The 13,967-nt window shown below is 47.3% G+C and overlaps 1 non-coding gene across 1 annotated transcript; it reads right to left on the bottom strand.

Annotated features, from left to right (window-relative positions):
• Positions 1-6,645: 6,645 nt before the first annotated feature.
• On the bottom strand, positions 6,646-6,727 carry TRNAS-GCU (transfer RNA serine (anticodon GCU)). The gene has a single exon. It is a non-coding gene; the product is annotated as a tRNA-Ser (tRNA).
• Between the last annotated feature and the right edge of the window lie 7,240 nt (positions 6,728-13,967).

Below are 13,967 nucleotides of genomic sequence, written 5' to 3'. Positions count from 1 at the left end.
GGCTAGGCTCCATTTATGGAGCTAGCCAATGGAAGAGAGAGGCGGTAAAGCCCCAGTACTGGAGATCAAAAAATTTCGCATGTGCGACACTGCTGCGCAGTGAACGCCAGGCGAAACCTAAAAAACTCTCTCAACTTCATTGATACACTCAATGTGGTGTATCATGTCACACAACCAACAAGCTCCAAAGGCTATATCCTTGAACTTGTTTTCTCAAAATCACAATCTATTGCACAACACAGAAGTCCCTGGAATGGAATGACTCTTTTGACATCCCCATCTTTCTGCTCAGCGTCCTATCATCAAACCAAGGTTCCACCCAAAGAGAAGATCAAACCTTGGGGCATTTTAACAAGGGCCATATCTGCATTACAGACTGCATTTAGAACATGCCCACCCCTCAAGCCCCTGGCTGAGCACTGTGTCACGGCGCTCAGACCAACCACAACGCTGCATTTCAGTGTTGTGGTTGGCCTGGGGACCCTGGTTGCTTACCAATCACAATGCTGCATTGCAGCGCAGTGATTGGTCAGGGGAGCCTATCTGTGCTTCCTTGGGGCATATAAACAAGGGCCATATCTCCGCTTTCTTGGCTTTTAAAGCCAAAAAAGTGGAGATAAAAATATCGCCCTATTTATAACAGGGTGATAACATGCATTAGCGCATGGTAGCACCCTTTTACCCGACACCTCCCTTTGCATCTCTAATGAGATGCAAAGTGGGCATCACTGGGCAGTACAACCTTGTAAATATCGCTGATGTGCACATCGTGATATTTACAAGGCTCCCCACGCATTTTAGCAGACGTTAGTTTTTGGAGAAAAACGCAGTTTTCGCTAAAAAGTAACGTCTGCTAAAATGCTGACTTAGCTATACTTAGCATTGGGGGTGGATTATTCTGATACAACCACAGGGTGGTATCAGCAAGGTTATCACCGTTCTCCATGGAACATCGCTGGAAAACCAGTGATTTCCATGGAAAACACAGCTATGGCTGGGAAATTATCGCCATTGCGCTATGCGTTGTTAATACATCACTAGCATGGTGATAATTTTCTGCGATCGCCGGCGATAACTATTTTCTCGCTAAGCGCAGCCAGCGATATTTATCGCACCGCTTGTAAATTTGCTCCTTGAGATTTTGAAAAGACTTCTCCATTGACAAGCTAATGCTTGAACTCATCTCCCACCCTATCAACTCCACGTCCAATGCAAACACCCTTCTAAAGTTCAAGGTAAGTTTATCTATTTTTTTTTTAAATATATTTTTATTGCAGGAATTAGCCAAAGTTACATGACAGAACAGCGATCTAGCTGCAGTGGAAAAGAAAAAACAACCGATCCCCCGTGAAGAAACACCTTATATACACAGCCATTCAGCCCACAACCCGAGGGTCGGGCGGCGTCCACTATAAAGTCGCATATGGGGATCCAGCAAATTGCTGAGGTTGATCCGGATAAGCGCGAGATCTTCATCTGCTTTTCTAAATCATCCTAAAAGAAAAAAAAAAACAACACCCACTCAACCCAACCTCTCCCCCCCCACCCAGCCCCGCCATCAGTGTGGTGTATGGGTAAAAAGAGCTTGTGGGAAGAAACCATAAGGAACTGCGTATAGACCAGTGTTATGGGCACCTAACGGGACTCAGGTTGTGCTGCGTCATCACTCTCGGAATCGCTGGAAGCGCTGTAATCTCGCAGGGCCTGCACTAACGTCTCCCATTCCAATGCAGCTTCTAGCGCCCTCTCATTCTGCTGTCGCTTCGCCAGCTGGTATCGCAGGGTGCTCTCCCCCGTGGCCCACTTCAGGAGTTCGTTGTGCCATTTAGCTCCCGTTGGACCAGCTCTTGCCTTCCAATGCCTGGTTATCTCCCTTTTTGCGAGGATAAGCCCTAGGTCAATAAACTTACTAGAGATTTTGTTTTTAGGGGTATGAGGGAACCAGTGTTGGATCCCCACCGCCGCGTCGAAAGTCAAGGCTCTCCCAGTGACCCCATTGAGGGTGTCCTCTATCAGGAGCCAGTAGGAGGACAGCGCTGGGCAGGACCACAGCATGTGTATGAGATCTGCCGCGGGTGTTCGGCATCTGGGACAGGCTGCCGTGTCTGTGGCGAAGTATTGTTGGATTTTCGCCGGAGTCAGGTAGGCCCTGCGAAGTACATAAAAATGAACCAATTGAAACCGGGCGTGGCGTGTGCCTTTCCAGGCCCGACGCATTAGTTGCGCCCACGTCGTTTCCGGTATATCTTTCCCTATGTTGGTTTCCCAGCGGTTCCGCAGTACGGCAAGCGGGGGCAGACCCTCATTAATTAACCTATTATATAAGCACGTGACTGCCTTGACCGTCCCCGCGGACATCATAACATATTGGCACACCGATGATGTTGGTGGCTCCTCCATACCCCTCTTCCAGTGCGTCTGAATTGCCCTAATTATAGCTGTATGAAGTAGGAAGTCGCCTCGGGGAACGTCAAAACGGTCCAGAATCTCCTGGAAGGGCAGTAACACCCCATCTTCATAGAGATCTCCCACTAACTGCAACCCTGCGTCTTCCCAATGCCTTAAGCGCGACCAGTCTCCACCGTGCGGCAAGGCCGTTAACATCCCCAATGGAATCTCCGGAGCATATGGGAGTTTCAGCTCCCCCCGGGCGTGGGCGCGATTCCAGCACAGCCGTATAGTCCGTTCCTCGAGCGTAAGGTCTTGCAGAGCTAAGCGCTGGCGTAATGCAACGTAGGAAATAACGTGTCTGGGCATTCCCCTGCCTCTCTCTTCCTCGGGACCTCGGAACTCTCTCGCTACTTCCTGGGTGAAGGTTTGCAATTGAGCCGCTAAATAGTATTTTTCAAAATCCGGCACCGCGAGGCCGCCCTCCGATTTTGGTCTCATCAGGGTCTTGAGTGCCACCCTTCGGCGGCCCGACCCCCAGAGGAACCCCACCACCATGGATCTCAAGAGCCGGAAGGTGGCCGGCGGAACCCAAATCGGGAGCGCTCTAAAATAATATATCAGTCGGGGCAGTGCCACCATTTTCAGCAGTGCTACACGCCCAGCCACCGAAAGCGGCAAGGTGGCCCAGAAATCCATGCTGCCTCGCAGTGCGCGAATACAGCAGGCTATATTGCCGTCCAGAAGATCGGCGGGGTCATGGTACACATATACCCCCAGGTATTTGAGGCAGCTAGGTTCCCATCTAATCTCTCTAGTAGTGTCGGGTCTGGGCTCTCCCATCCGAACCGGAAAAAGGCAAGTCTTGGCCCAATTCACCTTGAGGCCCGAGATCTCTCCGAAGGTCGTGAGAGCCTCCTCGGCCCCATCCAGAGCATTACCCGAGTCCTCAAGAAAGAGCAGCAGGTCATCGGCATACAGAGAGATGTATTGCTGTCCAGACAGGGTCCGTAGTCCGCCGAAATAAGCTCCAGTTCGGACCGATAACGCTAGCGGTTCCACCGCAAGCGCGAAGAGCAGGGGGGATTACGAGCAACCCTGTCTCGTGCCTCGTTCCACTGGGTACTGTTGAGAGATCAGCGGGCCCGCCCTCACCCTGGCCGACGCCGAGGCATAGAGTACCATGGTCCATCTGACAAATCCCTCTCCCAGACCGAAACGCAGTAGTACTCTACGCAAATATTCCCATTCCAGACTGTCAAAGGCCTTCTCCAAATCAACCGAAAGGATCAAGGGGCAAAAGGCCTCCGTATGTGGTTCCTCTAGTAGACGGAATAAGCGACGAATATTCATGGTTGTATTGCGTTTAGGGATAAATCCTGCCTGGTCCTCATGCACCAAGGAGCGCATGTGTCCCAGCAGTCTCGAAGCCAATATGCTGCTCAGGATCTTATAATCGACCGTTAGCATTGATAACGGTCGATAGGACGCCGGGTCATCGGACTCCCTACCAGGTTTGAGGAGGGGGACTACCAAGGCTTCGCACATCGATCCGGGGAGGCGCCCCAAGCGTTTCGCTTCTTTGTAGACTATTACTAGTCGGGGTGCCAATAGATCTACGTAGGCGGAGTAAAATTCGACTGGGAGCCCATCGAGGCCCGGGGTCTTGTTTCTCGCCATCCCTTTTAAGGCTCTACGGATTTCCCCAATTTCTATATCGGTGCCCAGGGCCTTCGCTATGTTAGGTTCCAGTGCGGGAATCTCTAAGGATTGTAAATAATCGTCGATCAGGGTAGGATCACGGGTCAGTCTACTACGGTATAGCCGTTCATAGTAGCGCAAGTAGCAATCGAGTATCTCCGGTTGGGTATGCACCTCAAGTCCCTCCGCGGTGCGCATGGACACCGTCGGGGAAGTCCGGCGCGTGGGATTGGCCAACCAAGCTAAGAGCGCGCCCGACTTGTCCCCTTCCGTGAGCGATCTGGTAACATAGGCCTTATAATCGAAACATCGCAATTGTTCGACCTCCGCCGCCACTGCCTCCCTCGCCGCAGCAGTGCGTTCTTGAAGTTCTGGGTGGCCGGGGCGGCGAAGCTCCATCTCGCGGAGCTTCCGGTCCGCGTTGGCCAGGTCATCAAGGTAAGTTTATTAATAAAAATAAGATAACAATATGTAAGAGGGAATTACAAAATTAATAAGATAGAACATACAGTACAGCAATTAAAATTGGCAAGCATGTAAACCAATAAAGAAAAATACAACAATATGGCATAAAAGACTAATAGTAAATAATGAGGAGTTACACAGATATGAAATGGGGAATGACATGTAATAGATAAAGTTAAAAGTATCAACTTGAGGGAAGTCACGGGGGTTTAGGTACCTCTTGCTGGAAGGGGGTTCGAGAGTGAGAGCGTTCAGCACTGGCATCAATGAATAACGTAACTGGGTCCCAGAGGTCTCTTCGTTTTGGTGCTAAATGCAAACACCCTTGTAAGCAAATAAAGCACTTTTTTGGAACACTATGTGAACATCAATGCCCCAATAAAAAGAAACAGTTGCAATCCAAAGCTTTCAGCCCTCTGGCAGTCTAAGAGCTCTGACATCCTGAGATTAAAGAAGCACTATATAAAAACCTTCAAGGACTAAATAAATAAACCCAGTTGCACACTATGTGAAAATGTTGTAGTGTGGACTGCACTACTGCGCCAAGCACACCCAAGAATACAAAAGTGTGTCTGTACAGAGGAGTTCCTCCTGTTGCTACTTTAACAAGCCTGAATTTCGACCCTCGCGCACACTCAGTTGATAAATAAGCAGGACAGCGCCCTAAAGATCAGCTGACACTTACAAGGCATGGAGAACGGATGAATGACGTTAAAACGCATACTTTTACAACGCATAGCTTTACAACGTATTTATTACAACGCAACATCAATTACAACGCATTCCATTACAACGCATGCCATTACAATGAATTTTTAAAAACTACCTTTACCAACGCATTCCATTACAATGCATACTACCTTTACAACGCATACCATTACAACGCATACCATTACATTGCATGTATGGTACGTATTGGATAGTGTAGGGGTAAAAATTACTATTCTAACTCCAGGGGGTGCAACAGTAGGGTAAGTGTTGGATAGTGTAGGGGTAAAAATTACTATTCTAACTCCAGGGGGTGCAACAGTAGGGTAAGTGTTGGATAGTGTAAGGGTACTATGCGTTGTGATGGTATGCGTTGTAATGGTATGCGTTGTAATGACTGCGTTGTAATGACATGCGTTGTAGTGGTATGCACTGTAGTGTCATGCATTGTAATGGTTGCGTTGTAATGGCATGCGATGTAATGGATCTTGCGTTGTAAAAGTTTTGTTGTGATGGTAGTGCGTTGTAAAAGTTGCGTTGTAAAGATTGTTTCCCTGGAGAACATGCCCACAGACGTTCATTTCACTTTCCAGACGACCCTTAAGTCGCTGTAGTATGGCATCTACTGTCTGCGCGAGTGTATGTCATAGAAGCTGAGAGGCAACAGAACACACCTCTTTTGCCTGTAAATATATTTTACCTAAATGAGTCAGCAGCGGAGTCAGTATGTCATGGGCAAGGAAGAAAACGCCCCTCACCCCCTCCCCCCCGCTGCTGTTTTATTTATAAAATGCAGCATAAATCAGGGTTCAGTAGGCCCCTCCTGACTCTGCACCCCAGTGTCACTGTACCTGCTGCACCAATAGAAGCTTCGCCCTAAAATTAATCTGATTACATTTTATAAACGGAGCTGAAAGCTATAGCCTTTTACCTATGCAAATGTTGCCTTGGTCGGCGATCTCTATAGGTTTACACCTGACGCTTGGCCCCCTGAGCCACAAAACAAGAGGCGAGGGGAATTGTAAGGCCTCTTTCCTCCCGGGGATATCTCCCCCTCAGCTGGAGAGAGAGGAGTTTACTTTCAGATTGACTCTGTTGGGGTAAAAACTCCAGGGTTAATAATTTCATTCACTGGCACCCTGTAAGCAAGCGCTCCATCGCTTTAGAATACCTCACGTGTAATCATTGAACAGGAGGGTTTTAAAGGTCGGTCTGTGTCAGGGTGAACCCGTGAGAGCACAGGACTCTTTCTGCTTTAATCTGCAGGGTGGCCAGGCGCGTGCATTCTCTCGAGTTTTGAAAACTTTACTTTTTCCTTCTCATTGGAATGTATGAGTGTGTGAGATTTTAATACACACTTTACAACGAGGTAACAAAAGCTATCGACGAGGGTGGGATTCGAACCCACGCGTGCAGAGCACAATGGATTAGCAGTCCATCGCCTTAACCACTCGGCCACCTCGTCACGTTAGATTTCTCCGTATATATCACTGTCAAAACCCCAGCAACATCCAATTTCGTGATTTCGGAGTAATTATTAAGCTGAAGTCAACCCCGGCTGCTGCCAAAGACACCTGTTTGGGACTAACCGGCCCATTGCCTAAGCGATCTCACAGGAAAAACTCAGTACCTCAAATACCCTTGTTACACACCGCACCCTGATCTCAAGCTGCAGGTCTGCCTGGGTTTCTCATTTCAGAGCTCCAGACATGAGTGAACCTCCTTCTGAGGCGTGACCACAGAACAAGGCTCTGAAATGTGGCCGGACCAGTTGCCACTTTCACCCACCGCCCGCTGTGTCGCTTCAAAGTGTTGCGCTGTCAACGGTTTATTGACCTTAGGGGGTTCCATGGAACCAAGTATTAGAGCAATAACATGTGCAGAGCTAATGATGTCACTGACCCCATCACTGAGGACAGATGCTTGACCCTCTCAATGAGAGGCAGGTACGTTACTGGTATAAGGAGGGGCAGAGAGAGTGGTGCTGGGACAATTTTTAAGCGGGGGCTGCTATTAATATTATATCTCTGAAGTCATAGGGATTGTGAAAGATCCAAGCCTCACACAAAAAAACACACAAGTGTAGAAAATGTGCCCATTCAGGAGAGTGGTAAGAGGTGGTTTGCAGCTGGACGTGCAATTTAGAGCACTAGCAAGGTAGCGCACTGTCATTTAAAGACAGCACATTTTCCCTTCAAATAGGCACTACATTTGCATAGACTTGCAGTTTTGCTTCTAAAAATATATAGTGCAAAAACAAATGTGTGGACATGGAGTTTCAGTGAACATTTATCACGTGTGTATTACCAAGCAAAGTGTCTTGATTTATTTTGATCCTATTTAAATCTTTGTTTCCATCCCACTTCAGAATGACAGAAAAGTGCTTCATTTGTGCTTTCCTAATTGCTGCTATAATTTGAAATGTGTATAGTTCATTTCCTGATATGTAACTGTTGTGTGTCAGGAGAAAACTGACATCATGCAACTTCTCCTATCCCCCAGCTGGATTGTCCCCTGGGTCTCTTTTACAAAATTCTCTCACTTTGCCATCAGAGAAATAAAAGTAAACACCAGTTTCGGAGTAAGCAGCTCCTTGTCCGAAGATGTAACCTAATGTTTGACATTTGTCCTTGAACACACAGCCAATGTGACAAGAGACGCACACAATGTCAAGGAGTCTTTATAGCTCATTCACCTTCTGAACTCCAGCATGATTATTACTGCAGGTGCTGCAGCACCCCCTGAACCCCTACATCCTGTGCCTATGGGCAGAGGTGTCACCCATTAGGTCACTTTAAAGCTGTGATGTCACTGACCCTCTCACTGACACATTGATGTCCCTGAAAGGCAAAAGGGGCCCTTTCATGGATAGACAGCATCACTCACCTCATCCCTCTATATGAAGCAGTGACGTCACTAGCAATGAGAAGAAAATATGTCACTAAAGCAGTCTCTGAAGTGCAGTGATGTGATCGAAAGGCATTAACGTTCCTGGACCCAACAAACAGAGACCTTAAGCTCATGCTCACTGCAGGGCAAACAGTGGGGCGCCTCTGCTATGGCGGATGAGCGTCGCCCCACTTCTTTTACGCAGTGCAAAGTAGAGGAAACATAAAATGATAAGAACTTTAACTTACTATCATTTTATGTTTCTGTGCTGCTTTGCGGGTGGGAGGGGCTACTCTGCTCTCGGAGCAGGGGAGGATGGTTTGCCCACACCTTGGTGCACATGACTGTTTGGCCGGCCATCTTGTGCTGCCCAAACCGGTCATGCTCCATGTCACAGCACTCAGACCAATCACAAAGCTGCATTGCAGCATTGTGATTGGTCAGGGGACCCCAGCTGTGCTTCCTGTTCCTCGAGGAGTCCGAAGAGGAGAGCAGAAGCAGAGACACGGGACCCAGCTGCATAAGTGTTTCTTTTTTATTTTTTACATTAGGAACACCGCGCATCTTTCCCCCAAATACCCGGACCCGCCTCACCACCCGTGAGCCATGGTGGCCGCCATAGAGGGCAGAAGTGGCACTGACCTTGTAGTATCGGGTTCCCAAGTGACAAGCATTGACCAGAACCACCCTGAAAGAGTCCAAGTTCCATTGTCCGGGTGTATTTCAGCAGCGATCTTATGCAGTTTTGAAATGGCATCATAAACAGATGGTGAGTTATCAGGCACATATACGCAACAGCTTCTTCCGATGATTCTACATGCCCCCCCACGGTCAGCTAGAACTACATCTAGAACCATTCTGTTCTGGAGCGTAACAATCCTAGAAATCTGGAGTTCTTCAGTAATATTCCCTAAGGCAATAGCAGTATCGTTGGCTACAGCCTCAACAACACGGATCAATCGTCGTATCTTCCTACTATTCAAAGCAGCCCCCACAAAGGAAAACAGTCCCAAATTAAAATCCACATACTGTTGCAAAGCAGTGTCAGTCTGGTCGATGTCGTCCAGAACAACAGCACGTTTAACACGATTCAACACGAAGTCGTGATAAAGAACATAGTCATTATGATACATTGGTGGGGCAATAAATACAGGGGGCAATACAAAAGATACGTAGCAAGTGCCTAACCATCCCAACGGGAGCTGATGATAACCCTTCGTTCCACAAATAATATACGTATTACGAGATGTCACAAACGATATGCCATTCGGGCTGTCAAACGTGAGTGTAGTGTTGCATTCGCTTTTCCCAACCGGGATCGTACCTTTATTGCGTATACACAAATCAGCTTTAGTAGCAATAACATTAATAACATGTGAACTGGAGACATTGATGTTCCGTTGGTTACTGTAAACACGTGGGGCAGACGCATTATCGGGGCGGTACTCCTCCCATTCAAATCGAGTACCCTCAGCTAGTGGATACCCATCCCGGTCATGGTAACAAATTTTATTTAAACGAAAAAGCACCCCCCCCTTTTGTTGGCCATCTCAAAGTAAAAAGAAGAGTGTACCAGGCATTGCAAGATCCATTATGTGAGAACGGGAGTGGAATGAGTGGGGTGCCCCCTTTCTTCTGGTGCCCGGGCAACATCCCACACACCCAACAATTAGACGTATTTGTCATGTTATGAGTATGATGCAGGATCTGAATAAAGCTATTGTTCAAATAAGTCTGTCGGTGCCGTTCTTCATGGTAAGGCAAAGTGAAGTGAAAATGTTCAGATGGAGCCGGGGTAGTCGGCAGCAAATGTTCTCGTGCAGGCACCACAAGTTCAACTACCCAAGCTATCACTGCTATTACCACATTTGTCAAGACAAAAAGGATGGCACCAAGTATTCTTTTGTCTCGTGATGCAGAAGACGCCATAGTTCAATGAGTTCTCAAAGTCTTAAATAATTCGAAAAAGTTCACAAAGTCTCAAATGTACATATGTGTGTATTTACACCTAAAAAGGAAAAATACGGTGCTGAGCTCCGAGGTAGCCGTTGTTTTCTTCTCCGGGGTCAAGACGGGTGTCGCTACTCTTGGCAGAACTGATCCCCCCCCTTGAGATTCCCGGCTTCCGTTTCACAAACCCCAGAGCGGTAACCAACCAGTCTCAAAAACCAAAAAAAATCTTCTTATCGTGGCCGCAGATTATAGCGCTCTCGTCCAGAAGCAGTGTGGTCCGGGAAGGCTCCCTCCACTTCGGCCGATGTCACAGCTGGGCTCTTTTCTTTCTCCAGAATCTCCTTGTAGTCGGTCAACACAGCAGGATTCACCAGATCAGGAGAAACACGACGGCAGTGGGTTGAGTGCACCCACCGCTTCCTGTTGGTCACTCGTACAGCTGTTCGAGTTGCCAGAAGGACCTGCTCGGGGCCACGCCACCTCGGTTCCAAGCTGTTCGTCCTCTCAAACGACTTTATCATGACAAAGTCGCCAGGGTAAAGATCGTGGCCCTCTCCAATAGAGTTGTCAGGGAGCGCTTCTTGAACCTGTTGATGAATAGAAAGCAAATCATTTGTTAATCGTGCCAAATAATCGTTCATCATTATACAAGGCACATCATGTATCAATCGCGGCTTAGGCACTCCCCAAATATTCATAGGCCTTCCAAACACCACTTCATATGGTGTGAGGCCTGTTCGAGAATGGGGCACTGATCTGAGAGAGAGCAATGCTAGCTGTAAGGCATCCGGCCACTTCAATGTCGTAGACGCCACAATCTTAGCCAGTTTTAATTTCAACGTGGCATTATACCGCTCAACAAGACCTGCCGACTGAGGGTGGAACACAGCATGAAACTTCTGCTGAATCCCCAAGCCTTTCAGCACATACTCCACAATTTTCCCGACAAAATGAGGCCCATTATTGCTCCACAAAAATTTGCAAACTCCAAATCGAGGGAAATACTCCTTGAGCAGAACCTTAGCTGTTGTCAAAGCTGTATTATCTTTCGTGGGAAAGGCCTAAACCCATTTGCTAAAGGCACACACCACCACTAAGACGTACTTAAGGTTATTGCAACTCTCAAGCTGAATGTAATCCATTTGGAGTACCTCAAATGGTGCAGAGGGTGGAACGAACCCTCCTTTCGGAGTATGGGTCCCCTTTGCAGGATTGTGCTGCAAACATATCAGGCAGGTCTGCACTACTCTCTTAGCTGTATTGGCAATCTCGGGATGCTCCCAAACTCGTGATAACAATCGAGTAATCGCAAGAGCTCCCACATGTGCTAATCCGTGTGTCATCTGAACCATCGCTTGCAAGTAAGCTGCAGGCAATTTCCATCTCTCCATGTCTTTGCTTCTCCAACAGCCCTCGTCATCTCGCGCCCCATCTACTGTCCATGCCGCAAGTTCTGCTTCAGTTGCTGATTTTTGGATATCTAGTATCTCTGCTCTAGCATCGTACCCTCGCTCAGCTTGTGATTTTGTTACATACATGGGGGAGTCAGTTCGGGACATAGCTGTTTGCCTCGCTATGCTGTCGGCAAAGGCATTTCCTTGACCCACTTTATCAGTGATCTTTTTATGGGCACTGCATTTAATAATCGCTACTTTCTTTGGGCAAAGCAACGCGTTTAGGAGATCACGCACCAGTTCTCCGTGCATAATGTGTACTCCATGAGACGTCAAAAACCCGCGTTCCCTCCAGAGTAGTCCAAAGTCATGCGCCACTCCGAAGGCGTACCGGCTGTCTCTGTAGATATTCACACATAGGCCAGCACTCAATTCGCAGGCTCTCGTCAAAGCTATCAGCTCTGCTGCCTGAGCTGATTTCTGTGGTATCCGTGCTGTTTCTACCACTGTCTTAAATGTCGTGATCGCATATGCTGCGGAAGTCGTACCATCTGGCAGCCTCAAACACGATCCATCAACCCACAGTTCCCCATCCACATCTGGAAGTGGCATATCCTGTAAGTCGACACGACCCTTTGTCTGTTCCTCTGTCAGGAAAACACAGTCATGATGTTTTTCTTCCTGACCCTCCTCAACCGGATAGGGCAATAAAGTGGCAGGGTTCAGAGTAGCACATCTTTTCAGTGTGATATGTGGCGCCAGAAGTGTAAGCTCATATCCTGTCAACCATGCACTCGTGAGATACTGGGTTTTCATCTGATTCAACAGGGCATCGACTGCATGAGGAACTAACACCAACAATTTGTGCGATAAAACTATTCCCTCACTCTGTCGTATAGCTACTGCTGTTGCTGCAACTGCTCGAAAACACCCAGGTAACCCACGTGCTACAGGGTCAAGGACCGCTGAAAAGTATGCGCATGGCCTTTGTTTGTCCCCGTGTGCTTGCACTAACACTGATAACGCGCACCCATCTTTCTCGTGTACGTACAATGTGAAAATCTTTGTGTAATCTGGTGTACCTAACACGGGTGCAGAACAAAGAGCTTGTCTCAATTGTTCAAAGGCATTTTGACATTCATCTGTCCATTCAAGAGGCATAGGTGTAGTTTTGGACAGCAATGCCAACAACGGTTTAATAATATGTGAAAACCCCATGATCCACTGTCTACAAAAGGACGTCAATCCTATGAAAGCACGTACATCTCTCTGTGTGCGGGGGACTGGTGTATCTAAAATTGCCTGGATTCGACCCGATGTTAATGCACGCCCCTCCTTAGACAAAAGATGACTGAGGTAGGTCACTTTGGGTCTACAATATTGGAGCTTTTTCTTCGAGACTTTATGATTATTTTGAGCCAAAAAGGAGAGCAAAGCAATCGTACTCTCCTCGCATTGAGCATAAGTATCAGCAGCCAACAAAAGATCGTCGACATACTGAATAAGGGCAACTCCAGATTGCAATTGAAAAGAATCAAGCTGTCTTTTTAAAGCCTGGCTGTAGATACTCGGACTCTCAGTGTAGCCTTGAGGAACACGACAAAATCTATATGATTTATTATTTAACGTAAAGCCGAATAAGTATCTGCTGTCAGGATGAATAGGAATGGAAAAGAACGCGTTTTTCAGGTCAATGACACTAAAGGTCGTCGCCGTTGGGGGAACCAATGTAAGCAATGTTGTGATATCAGACACCACCGGATATTGGGGAATGACAATTTTGTTAATTTCTCTCAAATCAATAATAAATCGATAGACTTTGTCGTCAGTATCTTTCTTAAGGATCGGAAGAATAGGACTATTGCAAACATTATAGGGGACTTCCTCCACTACCCCTGCAATGATCAAATCTTGAACAATGTGTGTCAGGGCAATTTCTCCTTCCCTGGAGATCTTATACTGCGGTACACGTGGCAAAAGTACTCCCTCCTTTACAGTAATGCGAATGGGTGGAATAAGCATCTGTCCCACATCCGTATCCGAGGTCGCCCACAACGTATGAGGGAGAGAGGCTAATGCTTCACATTCTTGTATAGTAAAAAATCTGTCTGAATCAGGGTAATTATCATTCAAAATAACTCGCACTCCCTCCGAAGCGCAACGTATTGTTGCTCGAAAATATTTAAGCAATCAATGCCCAGAATATTATCTGGGGTATAAGGTGACAACAAAAATTGACCAAAACTGAAAAATTTATCGAGACAAAGTGCAAGGGGCTTTGATAATGGGCTGGGAGTGGGTGTGCCATCAAACCCAATACATGTAATCATATCGCCAGACAGGGGAGCCCTCGGAACCAAGTTTTTAGACAAAGCACTACGAGTAGCCCCTGTGTCAACTAGAAACTGATCAGTAGAACCCAAGATACCCGCTGATACATATGGACCACTCTGATCTACTGGCACTTCA

This window comes from Lissotriton vulgaris, chromosome 12 (genome assembly GCF_964263255.1).
Source record: "Lissotriton vulgaris chromosome 12, aLisVul1.2, whole genome shotgun sequence".
Classification (NCBI taxonomy): domain Eukaryota; kingdom Metazoa; phylum Chordata; class Amphibia; order Caudata; family Salamandridae; genus Lissotriton; species Lissotriton vulgaris.
This window is presented reverse-complemented; position numbering and strand designations above follow the sequence as displayed.